Below are 22022 nucleotides of genomic sequence, written 5' to 3' on the forward strand. Positions count from 1 at the left end.
CAGCTTGAAGTGTTCAGTGTGCCACAGTTTGGGGTAGCATGTCCTAAACCTGATCACCCTCACCCCTGGATCACTGGCACAGTTGAAAAGAAAATAATTTAATTCCTAGTTAGACTCATAGTACCATGTCCATATCACGTTTTTCCCCAAGAAAGTCAAATATTCTAGAAGTCACGGCGACCGATTGTCGTGGATCAGTGAGCAGTGACCCCAGCGGCAGACCTCTTCCTGTCAGGGCAGCTGGAGGCTGTCCCATTTTGGAGGGCCTGGCTCTTCCTCCTCGGCGACTGTGGAAATTATCCCATGCACACTCAGGCCAAGGCAGAACCAGCAGTGGTGAGGGACCTCTCTCAGCCCAGGGAGAGAGCAGTTTCTCTCTGCTTGGCGTGTGTAACCCAGGAACAGCCTAACACAGAACTGCTCTTAAATCACTTCTATTTTCTCTTCTTTATGATGCCATTGCAAAATGGCTATTTTTCCCTTTTGTAATTAGAGGCCTGGAACAGATGTGGAGGCCGTTGCTCAGGGAGAGAGATGTGCAGTAGTGGCAGTTCCCTGCCGCCATTGTTCCAGATGCCACCCAGGAAGCCAAGGCAGCAGGACCTGTCCCTGCCCCTCCCCACTGTCTAACTGCTTCTTTCACTTTTGGGGAAGGCTCCTGCTTGCCAGTCAGGACTCCTTCCCAGGCGCCGAGGGCAACATCAACACGGAAGCTAGGTTCCTCACAGACCCCTTCAGCTCTCGTTTTTATTTGGAACACGTGCTAAGAACTTTGTCCCTTCTCCGTAAACATAGGGCATTGGTTAGCTAGGGAAGGTCTTCTCCCAAGAAGATCTAATTGTAAGCCAAGAGGCGCTTCAGAGAGAGGTACGGCTTTCAGCTAACCGTCAACAACCCATGTTGCCTGGAAAATGTCTTCCGAGGAAACAGTTGGCAAATGTGCACAGTGTCTGCTATGAGGTAGGCACTCAGCAAACACGTGCCAAAGCATGCTTGGTTGATGGCACCAAATGCAAGAGCAACCCAGTGAGCTTCTTCTCCTTTTTTTTTTTTTTTTTTGACAGGCAGAGTGGACAGTGAGAGAGAGAGACAGAGAGGAAGGTCTTCCTTTGCCGTTGGTTCACCCTCCAATGGCTGCCACGGCCGGCGCGCTGCGGCCGGAACACCGCGCTGATCGGATGGCAGGAGCCAGGTACTTCTCCTGGTCTCCCATGGGGTGCAGGGCCCAAGCACCTGGGCCATCCTCCACTGCACTCCCTGGCCACAGCAGAGAGCTGGCCTGGAAGAGGGACAACCGGGACAGAATCCGGCGCCCCAACCGGAACTAGAACCCGGTGTGCCGGCGCCGCAAGGCGGAGGATTAGCCTAGTGAGCCGCGGTGCCGGCCCCCAGTGAGCTTCTTGAAATCAACTCGTGCACGGGTTTCAAATTGCTTTGCACCAAAATAAATTGTAATTCAATGTTTTGCTAACTTTTTGAAGTTCCTTTGGATATAGGAACTGAAAGGTTTTGTTTTGTTGGATGAAGGTATCCCTGGAGAATCTCAGCAGCCCTGGGATTCTGCCGTCCTTGGAGCCAGGCCGGAGAGGTGGCTGCCCTGGGAAGGCCCCTGCGCTCCCTGCGCCCAGCTGGGCTGGATGTCCGCAGATCTTTTCTTTCCCAGGGAATCTCATCTGCTCTGAGAGCATGGCCAGCTGCAACCAAGAAATTGGAAGTCCTCAGAAAACGAAAGGTAAACTTTCCGAAAGGCTCGGCTCCTTTTTAACCCTGCAGGAAGAGGTTTACATGGCCGGTATTGGATAGCAGGCCGGGCCCAGTGAACACATCTCTCCCACCACAAATCACCCCGTGGCATTCTTAGTTGACACTGGTCAAATAAACACAGGGATGGCAAGGAGCTGCTTGTGCTGAAATGCGAAACGAGGGCAAGGAAACGAGACACACGGCATGGGCACGAGAATCGGGAGCTGGTCTGACGTCCACGTGGGTTCCTGCCTCTGTTCTCCCTGCTGTGAACATGTAATTTTGAGTCCGTATCCTATGGATAGCATTCCCTCAAAACCATTCCTGTCCAACTCAGACCAGTCTACGAGAGGCGGCCAACAGCCGACAGCTGAAGGGAGACATCTCCCCTGGTAGCAAGAGCAGGTGTTCTGTGCCTGAAGTCTTAGATGGAGTAAGACTGTACGTTCTCTTCGTAAACTAAAACCTTACATTTGTCACCATTTAGAGAAAACAGAAAGCAATGTTAGGAGGAATGAGTTTCTGCGAGAGAATAAGCCACCTTCGGCAACTGCTTTAACTATTTAGGAGCACTCGCTGGGATTCAGAGTCAGGAGGAAACGTGTTAGATTTGTCACTTGTCATCCGACATTCCTTTTCGGGCCACCCAGTCTGGCAACTCAGTGCTTGCTACCGCAGACTTCCCATTGGCTTTTCATGCAGCGAGTCCCCAGGATAGTGCCTGGCTGGTCACTGGTCTGTAGAGCTGCTGGGCGCTGCGAGGTGGCCACTGCTGGACAGCTGATGATATCCGACTGTTTCCAACAAGGGCTGACACCATGCCCCCACTGTTTGCCTCTGGCCACACACTCTGTATCTTCACTAGCTTCCTTGTTGTAACCACAGGCTTCTGTCAGCCTGTCACTGACCACTTTGCCCTGGCGTGCAGTAAGTTCTAGATCCCCTACAAAGTCTGCAAAGGCTGAGGAGAGCTGGAGCATGAGCGGCCACAGGCCTCTGGCCCCAACACCTCCCTAGAAAGAGCTATGCAATAGCTCGCCAGTGTGTGTGCGTGGGCCTAAGTAAAAGGCAGGCATCACATGGTTTCTTGGGATACTGGGGCTGTCCTGCCACAGCGAATCACAAAACACGAAACTGTTGGCCAGCGATTACCACTGGGCAGCTGGTTGTTGCCAGATTGGCTTCCCCTCACCTTCCACAAACCCCATCTCTCTGTAACACAGAGTTCAAGAGGAAATGGCCATACGCTCCACCCGTGTAAAGCAGGCAGCTGTGGACAGCTGGCTCTCCGAGCTACACATGGAACCTGCCTCTGCTCTCCTGGCAGCTTTTTGTGTGGGTCTAGAATGGCCTAGCTTTGGCTCCTGGCAGAGGAAGTGACACCCATGTGGCGAGGTCATTTGACTGGTGTACGTTGCATAGTTCTAATGAACTTGAATGTGCCCTGAGCTCCACGCTCTCCCATCAAGTCTAGAACTCTGTGGTCCCCTCCTGCTCATGGGACAACCGTGAGACACCCCACTCTGAATTTACAGGCATTGTATTGCTATCAAATTGCTGCAACTCAAGTTTGCTGTCTTGGTGTCTGGATACAACTCTGTGCATTTCATAGTCTTTCATGAAGGCTGAGCGATATACAAAAAAAAAAAAAAAAATGGCCCCAGTGGCTTCCTATTTTTTTTAAGATTTATTTATTTACTTGAAAGTCAGAGTCACACACAGAGAGAGGGAGAGACAGAGAGAGAGAGGTCTTCCATCCGCTGGTTCACTCTCAAGATGGCCACAACAGCCAGAGCTGTGCCAATCCGGAGCCAGGAGCCAGGCATTTTTTCCTGGTCTCCCATGTGGGTGCAGGGGCCCAAGGACTTGGGCCATCTTCTGCTGCTTTCCCAAGCCATAGCAGACAGCTGGATTGGAAGTGAAGAAGCCGGGACTGGAACTGGTGTCTGTATGGAATGCCAGCAATACAGGTGGTGGCTTTACCTGCTATGCTGCAGCGCCGGCCCCATGGCTTCCTCTTAGAAGGTAGGATTTTCACATGATTTTGGTTTTTGTCTTTTCTTTGTGCTTTTATGTATGGTTTCCTATACCAGATAGTGCTACGTTTACTAGAAAATGAAAGCCTTTTTGTTCCCAGTTACTCTATTATTATTTTGGAAATAGTTACTTTTCCTAAAGATGCCACTTATGATTCCTTAGAATGGGTGTTATTGTTACTTTTAAATGAGTTAACCAATATCTAAATTCCTCTGTTTTAGTTTACAGTACCATAAACAATGACAGATAAAACTTACAGAAACAATATTCTTCAGAGACTTCAGTAGCTGTGGTATAGCGGCAGGCATTTAGCCTAGTGATTAAGATGCCCACATTATACATCGACTCTGGCTCTTAACTCCAGCTTCCTGCCAGGGCGCCCGTGGGAGGCAGCCGTGATGGCTTAAGTAATCAGGTTTGCCACCCATGTGGGAGACTTGGATTACATTCCTGGACCCTGACACTGGCCCTGCTCCAGTCTGGCCATTGCAGATGTGAGAGGAATGAACCTAGCATGGAAGCGCTCTCTCTCACTCTCGCTCTCTCCCCCTCCCTCCCTCTCTTTCCCTCTTCCTCTCTCAAATAAATAAAATTTTAAAAAATTAGAATATAAAGAGTTCATGAGACCAAAAATATTGAGAATCATATAAGAGTATAGAAGACACATAGGATTTGGAATTTGAAAATCTAAATTCAAGTTCCGGTTCCATCACTTAGCTGACATCAGTTATAGCTAATTTTAAGTGTGACTCTCATGTCAGATGTCTGGGTTCGTAATTTTGGCTCCAAGCTTGCTGGTGGTATTACTTTGGGTGAGTCATTTAATCTCCATCTACAGGGATAAGTAATAACACCTACTCTGTTGGGTTGCTATAAGCCTCAAATGGCATTAGACTGTTTAAATGCTTACATTTGTACCTAGACCATAGTAAGAGCTTAGTCGACACTATTATTAGTCTGAAACTTTTCTTTACATTTTTTACTTATCTGAAATGCAGAAACAGAAGGAGAGGGAGATGGACAGACAGACAGAGATGTCCCATCCACTAGTTCATTCCCCAGCTGCTTACAACAATGAGGGCAGGGCCATGCCTGAGCTGGGAGCTGGGGTCTTAGTCTGGATCTCCCACATGCATTGAGAGATTCAAGTGTTGGAGCCATCGCTCTGCCTCCCAGTGTGTATGTCAGCAGGGAAGTGGACCAGCAGAACTGTGACTCAAAACCAGGCCTCCAGTGTGGGATGCAGCTGTCTCGAGTGGAGGCGTACCTGCTCTTCCCAGTGCCCAGCCTGAAACATTTTTTCTAAATGAGGAAAAGTTCCTTTCTTTTTCCTCTTCTCACAGTTCAAAACTGTCAGTAATAAAGAGTGATTCTACAGGGAGGAAGTGTTTACCAAAGCCACCTTCTGTGGCCTACCTCCTGCTGCCCCTGGGCGTGTACTGACATCAGAGTGGACGGTTGATGTTTCCCAGGAGGTGAACTGGACTAAAGCAGGTTGTGATGCTAAAGCAACAAAAAGTTATGAATGTTGCAGGGTGGCGCAGAAGGCTGGGAAGATTCAGACAGCCAAGCCCTAGGACCAGCATCTCCTAATGTGACCCCAAAGTGACTCTTCCCAGGCACACATGGAGCCCTCAGAAACACCGTGGGCCACTGTCTCTGGAGCTCTCCAGTCCTACAGAAAGCAGGCGGCCCTCCCCTCTTTTCCCTTTCTCTCCCCTCCCCACTTTTCCTCTCTCCTGCACTCATCTCCCTTCCTTCCCCTTCTCTCCCCTCCCTTCTTCCCCAGGCTTCTCTGGCCCCTCCTCCCTTCTCAGCCCCTCTCCTCCTTCCCGACCCCCTGCCTCATCCCTCCGTCTGGGGATTGGCAGTGCTGTTCTCTGTCCAGCCATCATCTTCCAGGTGATGGCCTTCCAGGAACACGGCTGAGGAGGAGGCTAGGAGGCCTCCAGCACTGGGCCTGGCAGCTGCTCACTTTGCAGGAAGGTGAACTGTGTTGAGGCATTGGGCGCCCCCTAGTGGGGCTCGCTGTGCTCAATCCCACAGACACCATAGACTGCAGAGCGGAGGGTGCCTTTAGTGAGAAAGGATTGAAGCAGGACTGGCAAAACCAAGCCCCTGCTGACCTGTCATGGTTCCACCGGCTCTGGCCCCTCACTCTCCCAGAGAGCCGTGCGTCACCGTGCTTTCCAACAATGTTTCATCAGGAATTCTCTCTAAGATCCTGCAACCCCACAGCAGCGTGCGACAGGCTGTGGAGTAAAGAGTGACGCAGAGCTGTGACCCCACGAAGAGCAAAGGGTGGAAGTACAACCCTGAGGCTTGACACAGCTCGGGCTCTTCGCGCCTGCTGACTGCACCTGAGAGCGTCTGAATGCTCATGAACGTGGCCCCTTCCCTCTGACGGGGAAAGCCTCCCCCTGGAGGCTGCCTCAGGAATCGCCGCGGCGAGGCCCAGCCCAGTTCTGGCTCACTCTTTTTAAATGGGCAGAGAGTGCCTCCTGAACACCTGCTCTGTGCAGTCAGCCCCGCACGGCAGCACGCTGTTTAACTCGCGACTTTGAAAATTCCACCTAGAACCCTGGGCAACTTCACCGTGAAGCCATAAAAGCGCATGTTTGGCTAAGGCGATGTTTCCTAATCTATAATTCATGCGATCCTCTCCAAGTACTTTTAACAGATGTTCGTGCATACCTGAGCTGGTAGACCATCTCCATTAACAACTGCTGCTTCTGGAAGGCAGGGAAGCTGCTCATCGTCTGCAGGCTCAAGTTCAGGTTGGAATGGGGATCGTGTTTCCATTCAGGCATTTTTAAAGAAACATTAGTAGGAGTTCGAAAGTTCCTGATGAATGGCAGGACATAAATACGTGAGCAGTGTGACCGCGGCATAATGGATTCATGCAGGCAGGAATTCGTTCCGTGGTCTTACTTGATAGATGCTAATCCCTACCTTGTTCAAATTGATTTGATTTGAGGTCCCTGGTCTCATAGTGACAACAAAGAAGCTTAGAGGCATAGTGACACTTCCTGAGAAAGAGCAACAGTTCCCACACGTGTCCCGGAGGATGAACGAGTCACTGTAGGGCAGGGTGACAGAAGTTGAGTGTCTCAAGTACTAAGAGTATCAAGCTTGCAGTGAAAAGAGTAATGTGGCCCTGGTTGTTTGTGCCTGATGTGCCCGTCATCAGGGTTGGGCAATGAGCTGGGCTGGGCCCATGTTCAGGATCTTTCTAGATTAGCTTCCAACCACACAAGTTGTTGACATCATCGTCCCACTGTAAACAGTCAAGAAACTACTGACATCATTAACTGAGGTCAAGGAGTTGTGCCCCCAAACCTAAGTGACTAAAAGAAAAGTAGTCCTCAGTGTTCCATCCAGTGAACCTGGAGAGACGCAAGTACAGGAAAGGGAAGTGGGCTCACTGCTCTGGTAGCAGGATTCGACTCCGGGCACTTGTTCTCACCCTACACTGATGGAGCAGGGGTTCTCACAGCAGCAGACATCAGAGTCCTCTGGGTTCTGGGGAGTGCTGAGCTCTGATCTCACGGGAACCACTTCAGTAGGTATGGGCTGAGACCCGAGACTGTATTCTTGACAAGTTCCTGGGGGATCCCCACTGCTGCTGCAGAGTTCAGGAAGATGCCCACAACCAGGAGCGCTGCTCTCAGGCTCCTGCAGGTTTGGGCCCCTCTGCAAAGTGGCTACTCCCCGGCCGGCGCTGCGGCTCAATTGGCTAATCCTCCGCCTGCGGCGCTGGCACCTTGGGTTCTAGTCCCGGTCGGGGCGCCAGTTCTGTCCCAGTTGCCCCTCTTCCAGGCCAGCTCTCTGCTGTGGCCTGGGAGTGCAGTGGAGGATGGCCCAAGTGCTTGGGCCCTGCACCCGCATGGGAGACCAGGAGAAGCACTTGGCTCCTGGCTTCGGATCAGCGCAGTGCACCAGCCGCAGCGGCCATTTGGGAGGTGAATCAATGGCAAAGGAAGACCTTTCTCTCTGTCTCTCTCTCTCACTGTCCACTCTGCCTGTCAAAAAAAAGAAAGAAAGAAAAAACAACATAGTGGTTACTCCCCATCCATGTTCATCAGTGACCTGGAATTCAAGAAATCCCAGATATTGGTTCTTATTTCTCACCTAATTTAGTGCCCACAGACAGCCTGCTTGCTCTTGTCCCTGTGTCTGTTGATTCTACTACTCTTGCTCTGAATATATTCCTTCTAACTTCACAAATTCTCTAGCTCTTCTCATTCCTCCCTCAAACTTTTTCTATGGAAAAATCTCTGACTTCCCTCTCTCATCCACAATGTCTCCATTCATTTGAATCTGTATCTTAACGGCCTAACTTGGCTAGAGAGACCATGGAAACAGAAATAACACCATGCTCTTTTTTTTTTTTTTTTTTTTTTTTTTTACAGGCAGAGTGGACAGTGAGAGAGAGAGACAGAGAGAAAGGTCTTCCTTTTTGCCGTTGGTTCACCCTCCAATGGCCGCCGCGGCCAGCGCGCTGCGGCCGGCGCACCGCACTGATCCGATGGCAGGAGCCAGGAGCCAGGTGCTTTTCCTGGTCTCCCATGGGGTGCAGGGCCCAAGCACCTGGGCCATCCTCCACTGCACTCCCGGGCCACAGCAGAGGGCTGGCCTGGAAGAGGGGCAACCGGGACAGAATCCGGCGCCCCGACCGGGACTAGAACCCGGTGTGCCGGCGCCGCTAGGCGGAGGATTAGCCTAGTGAGCCGCGGCGCCGGCCTACCATGCTCTTTTTTATAAAGATTTATTTGTTTATTTGAAAGTCAGAGTTACACAGAGAGGCAGAGAGAGAGAGAGAGGTCTTCCATCCGATAGTTCACTCCCCAATTGGCCACAATAGCTATGCTGATCCGAAACCAGGAGCCAGAAATTTCTTTTGGGTCTCCTCTGTGGGTGCAGGGGCCCAAGGACTTGGGCCAGCCTCTACTGCCTTCCCAGGCCATAACAGAGAGCTGTATCGGAAGTAGAGCAGCTGGCTCTTGAACCAGCAACCATATGGGATGCTGGCGCTTCAGGCCAGGGCGTTAACCCACTGCGCCACAGTGCTGGCCCCAACACCATGCTCTTTGTTTCATGACCTTTTACAGCACTTAATAAATACTAGTGGACTTAAGTCCTTAAATATGTTGGCAGCTATAACATTCAGAGTTTACAGGTGATTCCTCTTTAATTAATAATTTGGAAGTATAAACTCTACAAAATTTTAAATAACAAGTAGTCAAGAAGCAAATATGTTTATTCAAGTGAAGATTATTTCTTGACAAAGACATGAAAATAGATGATACCTTATGTGGATAATTATTAGATCCACATAAACTGGGCTTTCATAGAAGCAGTATGTGATGTTCTTCTTTTAGTTATAAGCCAATCATCCAAAAACCTAGACAAATGCAGGTATGTAAGAGGTGTGTAAAATGCAATCAAAACAGGCTGCAGTGTTCTGCTTTTTCAGCTGGTAAGACGTGCAGTAATGTGAACCCCTTTTAAATAAAATACATGAATTCATTATCACATAAAAATAAGTAGACTCAAAACGTGGTCCTTTTAGAAACAAACTGAGCGTTAAGAAACAGAATGCATCAGTGTAGTCAAAGCAAAATCAATATGGCTGTTTCACTATGGCATTCTACAGAGACGTCTAGTACATGGAACTTTTTGGGAAAATGATCCACACCTAATAAAACACAAGAACTGGAAGAGACAAATCCTTCATTTGCATAAAAGAACCTACACTGACAGAAAACACAGCCACCAGCCTGCCTGTATGTGAATTTTGAGAAAGTGTGGACCTCATTTGAGTGCCATGCAAGTTAAGAAGTTGAATTTGATGATCTCTAGGGCCCTTCCACTCTAAGCTTCAACACGATGTTTACACAGCCTTGGGAGGATAAACTCGTCTTGTACTATGTGTTCTGTTCTTAACTAGGAATGTCAGGATTATTGTACCATGAAAGCATTGTCATGGAAGGTGGGGATTTGCTTTAATTGTGACTAAAGTCACAGGACAGACCACAGAAGTCCTGCTCTTCACTTGAACCCGAAGTTTCAGGGAAGTGAGGAAGCTTGAATTGGGGTTCTTTGGTCTTGTTGGAGAAAAATACAGGTGTGTTGAGAGCACCTTTGAAATAGAATAAGACTGTGCTCTAGGTGCCATACGTGTAGAGCTGGGAGGGAATTAAAGCAAACATTTTTGTGCACGCTACATTTACCTTGGCTTTCCAAACCTCACTGTTTGTATGCCTTGCATACATCAACCTTCTCTGCTTCCTTGAAGTAGAATTTTAGTGCATGCAGATTTACTGGCATATAAAACTTTCCTGTAGTTGCCAGAATTCCAGTTTGCATATAAGCAAACTTTGAGTCGCTCTGAGAAAGGATAATCAGAAAAAGAAGAAGCTGGATATAGAGAAGAGGAAATGTGAGAAAAAAGGAAGAGCGGTAGAAGTGTTTCCAGTGACATTTAAAAAATACAAAAGAATAAATGAAAATAAAGTGTTTCCTTTCCCAAACTTAAGGATCCATATTTATGAAAGCCCTTGAGCTGACTTTTGGTTCTGATCCTGATGAAACAAGAAATCCTCCCAACATAAAAACTACGAAACTGGACAAAATATAAAAGCCACTGCTCTCAGGCAGTGGACAACAGAGCACAGGGCTGTGGGCTTTGAAAGCAAGGAAGTGGTGGATTCAGCCCGCCAGTCTCGCTGGGGACACTTTCCAAACTGTGGCACAGGAGAATGTAGCCCAACAGATAGTAGCGGTCTGTGTGGTGTGAGGAAACGGAGACTGAGTTCAAGGCTGTTAGGAGAGCGAGGATTTAGGGACTGGAGTACAACAGAGAAGGAAACTTCTCAAATTCTTGGAGGGTCCTTTCGATCCTGGAGTCTTTGGTTAAAGACCAAGCTGTGCCTGTGCGGGGTGAGAGCCTCTGGGGCCGAGGATTGCAGCTGGAGGGCTCTGAGAGGAGCAGAGGTGCTGGAGGTCAGGAAGAACGGCAAGGTGTTGGAGTCCTGCCAGCCGGAAGCACGAGCACTTGTGGAATCCCTCAGGTGTTCAGGCGAAAGCAAGAAGGGCCACACGGTCCTAGAACTAGAGTTATCAACGTAGTGTGAGGTTAGTCTCGGCAAACTCAGATGGCTCCATCGGTAAATTAACTGGGTGCCAGAAGTGAACTCAAGTAAGCATCAAAATTTGGCACCAGTAGCTTGCTCGCTCAAAGGCCCTGAACACAATAAAAAAATTGCCAGATGTTACGAGAAGCAGGCAAATGTGGCCTAAAATCAGAAGGAAAAAAATCAATAGAAACAAGCCCAAAGATGACACATTAAAATTAGTAGACAAGACTTTAAAACAGGTATTCTAAATTTGCTCAGGGATTTAAAGGAGAATATTGACATAAGTAGTCAGCAGATATGGAATTTCAATCAAGAAATGAGAAATAATAAAAAGGTAATTAAATGGAAAGTATAGAGCTGAAAATAAAATATCTGAAATAAAAATTTCTTTATATTTTTAATTGAATGCTTTTTTAAGGTATTGATAATAGCAAATATTGGGGAAAATGCATTGCTCATCAATGGGATGTTAAGAAAAATACCATCAATGTTAATTGATAATTAACATAATAATTTCAATGTATTGAAACAACATATAATTATGCAGAAAAATACATGCTGCTATGGAAAATGACCATAGTGGATTGATTTTTTGAATACTATCAGATACCATATATTAATCACTTTTTGGAAAATGAATATGATAAATGTGAATATACTTTTCTATGAATATATAAAGGATTGTGATGCTTGGTAGCACATTCAACAATGAATCATTAGCGGTTGTACCTAAAATTTTCATGCATTATGTTGGCTTAGTAGCAGACTGGACACTGCTGGAAGAGGCTGGTGAAAATCCCAAGATAATAGAAGCTATCAAAACTGAAGGACAGAGAGAAAAAAGGACCCAAAAACATAGACAGAGCCTCGGTGCCCTGTGGGACAGTATCCAGTAGTCTCATATACACACAAATAGTCGCAGAAGAAGGAAAGATAAAAGTTGAGGAAGAAAAAAGCATTTAATGAAATAATTAATTTCCAACTTATAGAAAAATGTCAGCCCATAGACTGAAGACTCCCAGCAAAGCTGAAATAGAATAGGCACGGTGTCCACACTGAGGCACACAGTAGTCAAATGCTGAGGAGCAGAGGCTGACGTCAGCGGGCTGGGCTGGGGGCAGGGTCCCAGTACATGTGGGAGAACAGATCACCGGTGACTTCTCCCCGGACACAGAGTCCGCCTGGCATCAGCGGAGTGGCGTTGTCGAAGTGCTGAAGGGAGGGGTAGGGCAGTTCTACAGCCAGTTAGAATATCTTTCAAAGATGAAGGTGGAAAGAGGTGTTCCCCCCCCCCCAAAAAAAAAAAAAAAAAACCGGAAGCTGAGAGACTTTGTTGCCAGCAAACCTGGGCTACAGTAAGTGCAAAAGGATACTTTTCAGGCTCAGGGCAAATAACACCGGTTGGAAATTCAGATCTATACAAGAGAATGAAGAGACCCCAGAAATGGCAAATTCGTGCGTAAATGTAAAAGAGCTTTTTGTAAACAACAACAAAAAAAAATCCTCAACAGGTAAACTGACTGTTTAAGAGCAAAATAAATAACATTGCAATTTCTTCTTGGCCCTTTGGCTAAGATCAAGTGTAATAACATATTGTAGCGTTTATAGCATATGTTGAAATATGTTGTATAACAACAATAGCACAAAGATAGAGTGTGGTAAGTGGATGTATATGATTTAAGGTTTCATATGGGAAGAGGTAATGAGCTAGTTAAAGATGTAAAGCTAGCCTCTATAGCAAACATAAAAATTGAAAAGAAAGAGGTATAACTCAAAAAGCAAACATTGGGAGAAAAATGGAATTATCGAAAACCAAAAAACACAATCCAAAAAAATTAGGGAATGAGATAAAAATAAACACCCGCCACCCCCACCCCATGGGACAAATGGAAAACAAACAACAAATAAACCCAAGTCAAGTGTGATGGTCCCCGAGGAGACTCAGTTCCTGTGGGAAGAGCCCTTGGGGATCCTGCTGCACTCACTGCATCACATGCAGCAGGCACCAACTCAGTGTTTTTTTTTTTGTTTGTTTGTTTGTTTTTGACAGGCAGAGTTAGACAGTGAGAGAGAGAGAGACAGAGAGAAAGGTCTTCCTTCTGTTGGTTCACCTCCCAAATGGCCGCCACGGCCAGCACACTGCGCCAATCCGAAGCCAGGAGCCAGGTGCTTCTCCTGGTCTCCCATGCAGGTGCAGGGCCCAAGCACTTGGGCCATCCTCCACTGCCTTCCCGGGCCACAGCAGAGAGCTGGACTGGAAGAGGGGCACTGGAACAGAATCCGGCGCCCCAACCGGGACTAGAACCAGGGGTGCTGGCACCGCAGGCAGAGGATTAGCCTAGTGAGCCACGGCGCCGGCCCTCATATCATATGATGACAGTTTATATACACTAACTGAGCATGAATGGGTTGTTAGTCATTTGCATTTGCCATCTTGTGCTGAGGAGAAACTTATGGAACCTTCCTACCAAGGACTTTTATTTATTTATTTTATTTTATTTATTTATTTATTTTACCAGGCAGAGTGGACAGTGAGAGAGGGAGACAGAGAGAAAGGTCTTCCTTTGCCGTTGGTTCACCCTCCAACGGCCGCTGCGGCCGGCGCACTGCGGCCAGCGCACTGCGTCTATCCGAAGGCAGGAGCCAGGTGCTTCTCCTGGTCTCCCATGGGGTGCAGGGCCCAAGCACTTGGTCCATCCTCCACTGCACTCCCTGGCCACAGCAGAGAGCTGGCCTGGAAGAGGGGCAACCGGGACAGAATCCGGTGCCCTGACCGGGACTAGAACCCGGTGTGCCGGCGCCACAAGGCGGAGGATTAGCCTGTTGAGCCGCGGCGCCGGCTTCTACCAAGGACTTTTAACAGGAGGTTTGGGAATTCTACGTGGTCACAGATGCAGCACACCCCAACATAAACAATTATCACCCCGGCGATCGAGAGATTCCTGATTCCACTGATAGTTTTACTGCAGCTGCTTGAGACAAGAGGCTTTGTGCACAGCCTCTTATGTGCGTTGCCTGGCACAAACAGTCTGAGCATCTGATGGAGAGAAAGACATTAGTGAAGGAGGCTAGAGTGTGCGGTGCAAGTGTTGCACAGTCCTCGGCCTGAGTTCTAGGTGGCCCTGCAGCAGGGCTGGAGAGAAAGACAGTGAGCCAGGTGCAGATGTCCTCCCGGAGTGTGGAAGCCTCAGGTGGCCGGCCTGGGGCACGGGCCACGAGGGTTGTAGACGTGAGGAACTCCAGCTGCAAAGCAGGGGTGTGTTTATGGTAGACCCGGCAGGGCAGAAGGGAACCCTGGGAGGAAGGGTCAAGCTGGGATAGCATCAGATGATGACACAGGACCGGTGAAAGGAGGCTTGATTCTGTGTATTTCCTTTCGCATTTGCTCGCTTTGCTGGGACGCCAGTCCGTGTGGACTGTGCTAAGGGGATCCGTCTTTTGTCGTTGTTCTTCAGAGTGGAACATCACACGGGCCCTGGCGGACGCAAGGGAAAGGCCCTGTCCCACAGAGCAGAACGGACCCCTCTCCAGGTCAGGAACTGACCTTTCTGGAGCTGCTCTCTGTGCACACACGGGGAGAGCTCCCGGTTTCAAGTGTGAGGGAGGGCAGATTCTTGCTTCGCAGATAATGACTTGGATTTAATTCCGTCACTGCTGTTGTAATGTGAAGTCAGCCTCCATGTGGTTCATTTTCTCCATCTATACACTGTGGAGTAGGATATTTACAATACATTCAACTGATAGAGAGCCTCATAAAACAAGTCATTACCAAGACTTTTATGTAATGTGTGCGATAAAACAAAATTGACTCTATTTCTCCAGCCTTTCAAACAATGTGCATTGAAGTCAATAAAATTTAAATCTAATTTAAATACAAACTTTAGTGATTTAAAGCAATTTTTAATATGCTATGAACTAAGCTTTTTTACTTTATTCAGAAAGCATGAACATTATTTTCTTGTTCTCTGATGACCTCTTATCAGTAATAAAAGCCAAGATATTACCTCCATCAAAATTCTGTACTCCATTGTAGTTTCTGAAGGAGATTTTTTACTCTGTTATCTTGGTAGTATTTATCCAGATGCATTACACATAAGGACTAATCTTTCCTCCATCTTTGTTAACTCTGATTTCTTTGTGTTTTCAGTGGAATTCAAAAGTGTCACTCCTTTTTTTTTAAGATTTATGTATTTATTTGAAAGGCAGAGTTACAGAGAGGCAGAGACAGAGAGAGAGAGAGAGAGAGAGAGAGAGAGAGAGGTCTTCCATCCACTAGTTCACTCCCTAGATGGCCACAGTTGCCAGAGCTGGGCCAATCTGAGCCAGGAGCCAGAGCCAGGAGCTCCTTCTGGGTCTCCCACACGGATGCAGGGGCCCAAGCACTTGGGCCATCTTCTACTGCTTTCCCAGGCCTTAGCAGAGAGCTGAATTGGAAGTGGAGCAGCCAGAACTCGACCCGGGACCCATATGGGATGCCAGTACTGCAGGTGGTGGTTTTACTCGCTACACTACAGTGCTGACTCCCCGTTACTCCTTAAAAACAAACAAACAAACAAACAAACAAACAAAAAAAACACGCACACTTTACCAGAGCCATAAAATGAAAGAAAAACATTTGTTGTGACTCCTATGTTGCTCTGAAGTTCCTGTTCAGTTACAGGTTTATTTTTATTTATTTATTTATTTATTTTGACAGGCAGAGTGGACAGTGAGAGAGAGACAGAGAGAAAGGTCTTCCTTTGCCGTTGGTTCACATCCAATGGCCGCCGCGGCCGGCGTGCTGCGGCCGTCACACCGTGCTGATCGGAAGGCAGGAGCCAGGTACTTCTCCTGGTCTCCCATGGGGTGCAGGGCCCAAGTACTTGGGCCATCCTCCACTGCACTCCCTGGCCACAGCGGAGAGCTGGCCTGGAAGAGGGGCAACCAGGACAGAATCCGGTGCCCCGACTGGGACTAGAACCCTGTGTGCCGGTGCTGCAAGGCGGAGAATTAGCCTAGTGAGCCACGGCGCCAGCCCAGTTACAGGTTTTCTATTGGGCTTTTATGGTTTGATGAAGGGAGCATCAAGTGATCACAGTTTTCCACTCTAGGATTGTCCCTCTAGAAATATCCCACTTGGTATGGCCTTGAACTTGAACTCAAACAGGCAAAGAAAGTCCAGTTGTGTGATTGTTCCTGAAAACTAGCATTTTGATGCTTTTCAATGTGGTCAATTTTAAATGCCTCTGAGCTCACGAGCCGCATTGCAACAAATACACACCCTGATAAAGAGCATCTGGCAATTTCTGTCAACTCAGATACAGATTTCAGCTGTCTGCAAGGCAAAGGGCCTCCAAAAAAAAATTTGCACACAGCTTTTGAGGTCAAGAATCTCAAGGCTGTGGAGAGTAATTTGCCTTTACTTTTCCTCCATGGAGCCGATTTTTAAGTCTAGAGGATTACTGATTGTCTGGAGCTCATCCATCCTGGTAGCTTTCTCTTATGAAAAGTGCGGTCCAAAAGATAGGATGTGGCCGGGATGCTCCCAGCCCTGAATCATGCCAGAACTCCCTGAACGTTGCCAGTTTTCATCACACTTGGCATTAATTGAAGATGCTGAGAGAGAGAAGCCTTCCTCAGTGTAGCCACCTGGAGCAGATTAAAATCTGGGTCTTACTGGTGAGGAGATCTGAGGGAGTGGGACTATGAGACTGCTTTAATTTTTTCCAAGTCAGGCTGCTTAGAAATATCCATACATCAAATGTCCATGGAACTCAAGCCGTTTCCTTCTGGGGGAATTCAATTACCAGCAACAAGAAGTGGGGTGAACTTGTCGCAGTGAGCCATCAAGGGAGGGAAGGTGCACCATCCCATGGCTGTGTGTGCCGAAGTTTGCCAGCACGAGGTTAAGGTGCTGAAGGTGCGGATGCGACAAATGACGTTTCCTTGGGAAGCCTTGTTCACGGGCCTGGGAAAATGGAATCGCGACCAGTGGAGAGCAGGGAGCACTCTCTGAGCAGAAGTGATCCTCTGCCGTAGAAAGGTGACCTTGGATTCCAGGGCCCCACCTGAGTCCTTAGGAAGACATGGCAGTGAGCCAGTGGGGCTGCCCTGCCTGAGAGAGCAGCCAAGCTGCTGCCGACAGGAATAGGGGTAGGTGGGACTGCCAGCGAACCGCCCCAGTTAGAATTCCGTTCTGGATCTATCCTAGAGCTATGGAAAAGAGCCTGCTCCCTTGAGGAATGAAGAAGCAAATTTAGCCTCAGAAAGTGCAAGACCCACAGGAACCTCAGAGGCAGAGAAAACCTTCATGTTGGAATGACAACAAGAGGAAATGCGACAGCAGAGTGTGAGGACGGAGACAAGACGGCCACGCAGGAAGAGTGCAGAAGATCACCAACCAAAGGGCAGGACCAGCCCGGACTGGAGCCATTGCAGGTCGTCCTGAGATGATGTCCCTCCTCAGGGCCGAGGAGACCTTGGTCCCCTGGCAAAGGAGCTGGCTGTCACTGAAAAGCAGTGCCCTCTACCACTTGGCCAGGAAATCTCTCCAAGAGTAGACAGAGCCAGAAAGATGAGAAAACCCAACAGCTTCTTTAGAAAACTGGTCCCATGACATGTTCACCATCTTTTATGGGGACCCATCTGCAACGTGGTAGGATATGTTTCAAAACAACTAGAAGATTCTGAGCATTGTGACCGCAAAGCAAAGAGGGCCAGGCATGGGGCCAGGCAGCTGAGATCCAGAGTCTCACATCAGGGGACCTGGTTCAATTCTTGGCTCTGGTTCCTGGCTCCAGCTTCCTGCTGATGTGGATCCAAGTGATTTGGTCCCTGTCACACAGGTGGGAAACCTGGATTACATTCCTGGCTCCTGGTGGTGGTCTGGCTTTAAGGAGTGACATATGACCTCTAGCTCTCTCTGTCTCTCAAATAAGTAAATAATAATAGAAGAAATGATATTCGAGGTGATACATGGTTACATACCATGATCCGATCATTGCGCAATACATTTGTGTAGAAGTATCTACCCCGTAAAATACACAATAACTATGTGTCAATGAAAAACAAAATAAAAATAAAATTTGCTTCAGAAGAAAAAAAAACCAACAAACTATCTAAATAAGTTGTGGATTCATCCAAACAAGAGTGAAGTCATTAGAATTGTATATAACACAGATTGATGTCAGCTGTATCCATAGGCTGTTAGATGCATTGGCTGAGGTTAGTGTAAAATGGCATTACAAGAAAGGAAAATGACAAACCAGTTTGGTTTTGAACATAAATATAAAAATCCCAAGCAAGGTATTAGTCAACCAAATGTTAAAACATGTAAAACAATAACAATTAAAAGGATTCACATTGTGACCAAGTAGGATTGATCTCAAAATGCCAGTGATGGTTTAGCATTAGTAGAAAATCTATTGTTGTAGTATCATATATTATATTAATATGGCAAAAGAAAAGATTAATTTGATCCATCACTAAATGCTGGAAAGTCAATAAATAAATTTCAACAATTATCCATGAAAAAAGTTTTAGTAAAGTAGAATCAGAAGGGATCTTTTATATACCAGCAAATTTTACCAAAAACCTAAAGCCCTGTATCCTGTGCTTGGGTAAGTTATTAGAAGCATAGCCATTCCTGACTGTAACAGATATGCTTCTAATCAGTCAGGAACAAAGTAGGGTGCCTGTTATCACTACTGCTATTAAGCATTTATTGAAGATCCAAGCCAGCACAATTAGAAATTAAAGGTGTAGACCAAGAAAGGAAGAAGGGTAATGTGGTGATAAGATTGCTTTCCTAGGAAATACATGAAACTCTTCAAGATAAACTGTAAGATTTAAGAAGAGAGTATGACATATTAGTAGATAAAAATACCTGTATCCTAAAATTATATGCAAATACACAATGATTAGAAATTAGAATGCTTAAATAAAAATCACAAATTTTCTATAAATAAATCTAATAAAAGATGTATAAGCCCATTATGGGCAATAGCATAAAACTATAGAAAAATATGGAAGAAAGCCTAAGAGCTCTAGAGAGGTACAGTAGCACTTTATTAATTTATTATTTTGATAATAAGTTTTCTGAAAATTGCAATTGCCTGACCCTGAATCTATAAATTCAATGCAATTCCAACCAACATTCCAATCAGATTATATCTTGGCTACTAGGTTTCATAGGAAGGTGATTCTAGATTTCACTTGGATGAATGAAGAAACAAGAATAGTAAATATATTTTTGGTGGAGGGAAATTTATATTTTTCAAATACTAAGACAACATAAAATTACAGTATTGATTCAGTAATACACTCCTGGGTATATATCCAAAGGAATTTAAATTGATATATCAAAGGCATGTCTGCACTCCCAATTTCATTGAGCATTGTGCATAAAAGCCAGGATATGGAAGCAGCTCAAGTGTCCATCCAAATGAGTGGATAAAAAAATACGGTGTAGGTAATACACATAGTAGAACACCATATGGCTTTATTCTGTCATGTGTAATAATATTGGGTAAACCTGGAGGACATTGTGCTAAATGGAATAAAACAGGCACAGGCAGAAAAATACTGCATGATCTGAATTACACGTAGATTCTAAAAAAAAAAAAAATCAATCATAGAAATAAAAAATAGATTGATGGGTAGATTGATAGACTGAGGCAGGGAAGGAGTGAGGAAAGAGAGGTATTAGTCAAAGGGTAAAAAGTTCCAGGGCCTATGCTGTGGCACAGTGAGTTTAAAAACCCAGCCTGCAGTGCTGGCATCCCAAATGAGTGTTGGTTCGAGTCCTGGCTGCTCCACTTCTGATCTATCTCCCTGCTAATGCGCCTGGGAAAGCAGTGGAAGATGGCCCAAGTCCTTGAGCCCCTGAACCCACATAGGAGACCTGGAAGAAGCTCCTGACTCCTGGCTTCAGATCAACTCAGTTCTGGTCATTGTGGCCATTTGGGAAGTGATAGAAGACCTCTCTCTGTCTCTACCTCTCTCTGTAACTCTGTCTTTCAAATAAATAAAATAAATCTTAGAGAAAAAAAAAAAAAAAAGAAAGTTCCAGTTACAGAGTGGGTTAGTTTCGGGGATCTATTGCATGGCATGATGACCATAATGCAGGACATATTTCAAAACTTGTAAAAAAATAGATGTTAAACCTCACTATTGAAAAAATGACAAGAAGATGAAATGAGATGATGGGTATGTTAACTAGCTTAATTTAAACTTTCCATAGATCAAAACATCACATAGTATTCCATAAATATGTGTCAGTAGAACACAACAGACTTTTTAATAAATGATTTAATGAATGGATATTTAATGAATAGTTCTTGCAAGTGACTCTTCATGTAGAAAGACAAAATTAGATACCTAACTCATTTTATATGCCAAAAACAATTTCAGGTAGACTAAAAATTTTGAATGAGTAAAGCAAGACTGTAAACTTTAAAGACTACATAGGAGAATACCATTATTACATAAGATTTTTACAACTAAATAAAATAGATTTTAAAGACCCATGTAGGTAAAACTTTAAAACAAAATATAGAGTAAGAAAAGCAAGTTGGGAAATGATACCACAGTATGAAGACTATAATATATACTTTTTGGGGAAAATAATATGCACACACAGGGGAATAAATATGAAAAAATGCAATACACAAAGGTAATGGTAGATAAATCTACTTAAAAATTTACAACACTGTACACTGAAATCCATGTGACCAAGAAATAATTGATATGCATAATAATGAAGAATTCCAACAAGACTGTAATAAAGGAAAAATAATCTAAAAGAAAAAGGAGATAAAATGCCCAAAATTCAGAGAGAGAACACCACAATGGTTAGTAAATATCTGAAAAGATTCTAAATTCCAAAATCAAGAAGATGAGAATTTAAAACTCCATGAGACCCCCATTCTGTACCCATTCTATTGGCCAAAACTAGTAATTCTCATATCACATCTGTCCTCGGTGAAGATACAGGGACACAAGGACTCATCCACGTTGTTGGTGGAACCCTGTGAAAGAGCAAAACGGGAGTCCTGGGCAGGCTGAAGATGAGCATCACTCCCTGACAAGCGAGTTCCACCCCTGGATGTCCACCCTAGGAGACTGTGCACGCACACGGAGGCCTGCACAGTCACTCACTGGAGCACAGTAGCATGGTTTGTAATAGCTGAAGAACAAAAACTTCCTACTGTCTCCGAATAGGGTAATGGCTGTCTTCTGGTTTATTAATACAATGGATTCTATTCAGTTAAAATGGGAGAATTACATCTCAATAAAAAATATAGGGGCCAGCGCTGTGGCGCAGCAGGTTAACACTTTGGCCTGAAGTGCCAGCATCTCATGTGGGTGCTGGTTTTAGTCCAGCTGCTCCTCTTCCGATCCAGCTCTCTGCTATGACCTGGGATAGTAGTAGAAGACGGCCCAAGTGCTTGGGCCCCTGCACCTGCGTGTGAGGCCCAGAAGAAGCTCCTGGCTTTGGATCGGCACAGCTCTAGCTGTTGCAGCCAATTGGGAAGTGAACCATCAGATGGAAGACCTCTCTCTCTCTGCCTCTCCTCTCTCTGTGTGACTCTGACTTTCAAATAAATAAATAAATCTTTTAAAAAATAAATAAAAATATAATACTGAATGATAATATCAATTTGCCCAAGTTATACTGACAGTGTGATATCTCTTATGTGAGGTTTTTTTTTTTTTTTTAAAGATTTATTTATTTGAAAGAGTTACACAGAGAGAGAAAGAGGCAGAGAGAGAGTGAGAGGTCTTCCATCTGCTGGTTTACTCCCCAATTGGCTGCAATGGCTGGAGCTGTGCCGATCTGAATCCAGGAGCCAGGAGCTTCTTCCCCATCTCCCACATGGGTGCAGGGGCCCAAGGACTTGGGCCATCCTCTACTGCTTTCCCAGGCCACAGCAGAGAGCTGGATCGGCAGTGCAGCAGCTGGGTCTCAAACTGGTGCCCATATGGGATGCCAGCACTGTAGGTGGCAGCTTTACCTGCTATGCCACAGCGCCAGCCCCTTATGTGAGGTTTTAAAATGCACTGAACAATACTTCAGACTGTTTCAGCATACATTCATTGGTTGCAAAAAGAACAGAAACTACA

At 46.0% G+C, this 22022-nt stretch overlaps 1 long non-coding RNA gene across 1 annotated transcript in view; it reads left to right on the forward strand.

Moving 5' to 3' along the window:
* LOC103350940 (uncharacterized) overlaps positions 1–7475 on the forward strand; it is a 63860-nt gene extending 56385 nt beyond the window's left edge. The window contains exon 6 of the long non-coding RNA XR_011381497.1: positions 1528–7475. This is a non-coding gene — a long non-coding RNA (uncharacterized lncRNA). The remainder of the gene's footprint in view (positions 1–1527) is intronic.
* The last annotated feature ends 14547 nt before the right edge of the window (positions 7476–22022 follow it).

The sequence above is a fragment of the Oryctolagus cuniculus genome, chromosome 13 (genome assembly GCF_964237555.1).
Source record: "Oryctolagus cuniculus chromosome 13, mOryCun1.1, whole genome shotgun sequence".
Taxonomy (NCBI): Eukaryota; Metazoa; Chordata; class Mammalia; order Lagomorpha; family Leporidae; genus Oryctolagus; species Oryctolagus cuniculus.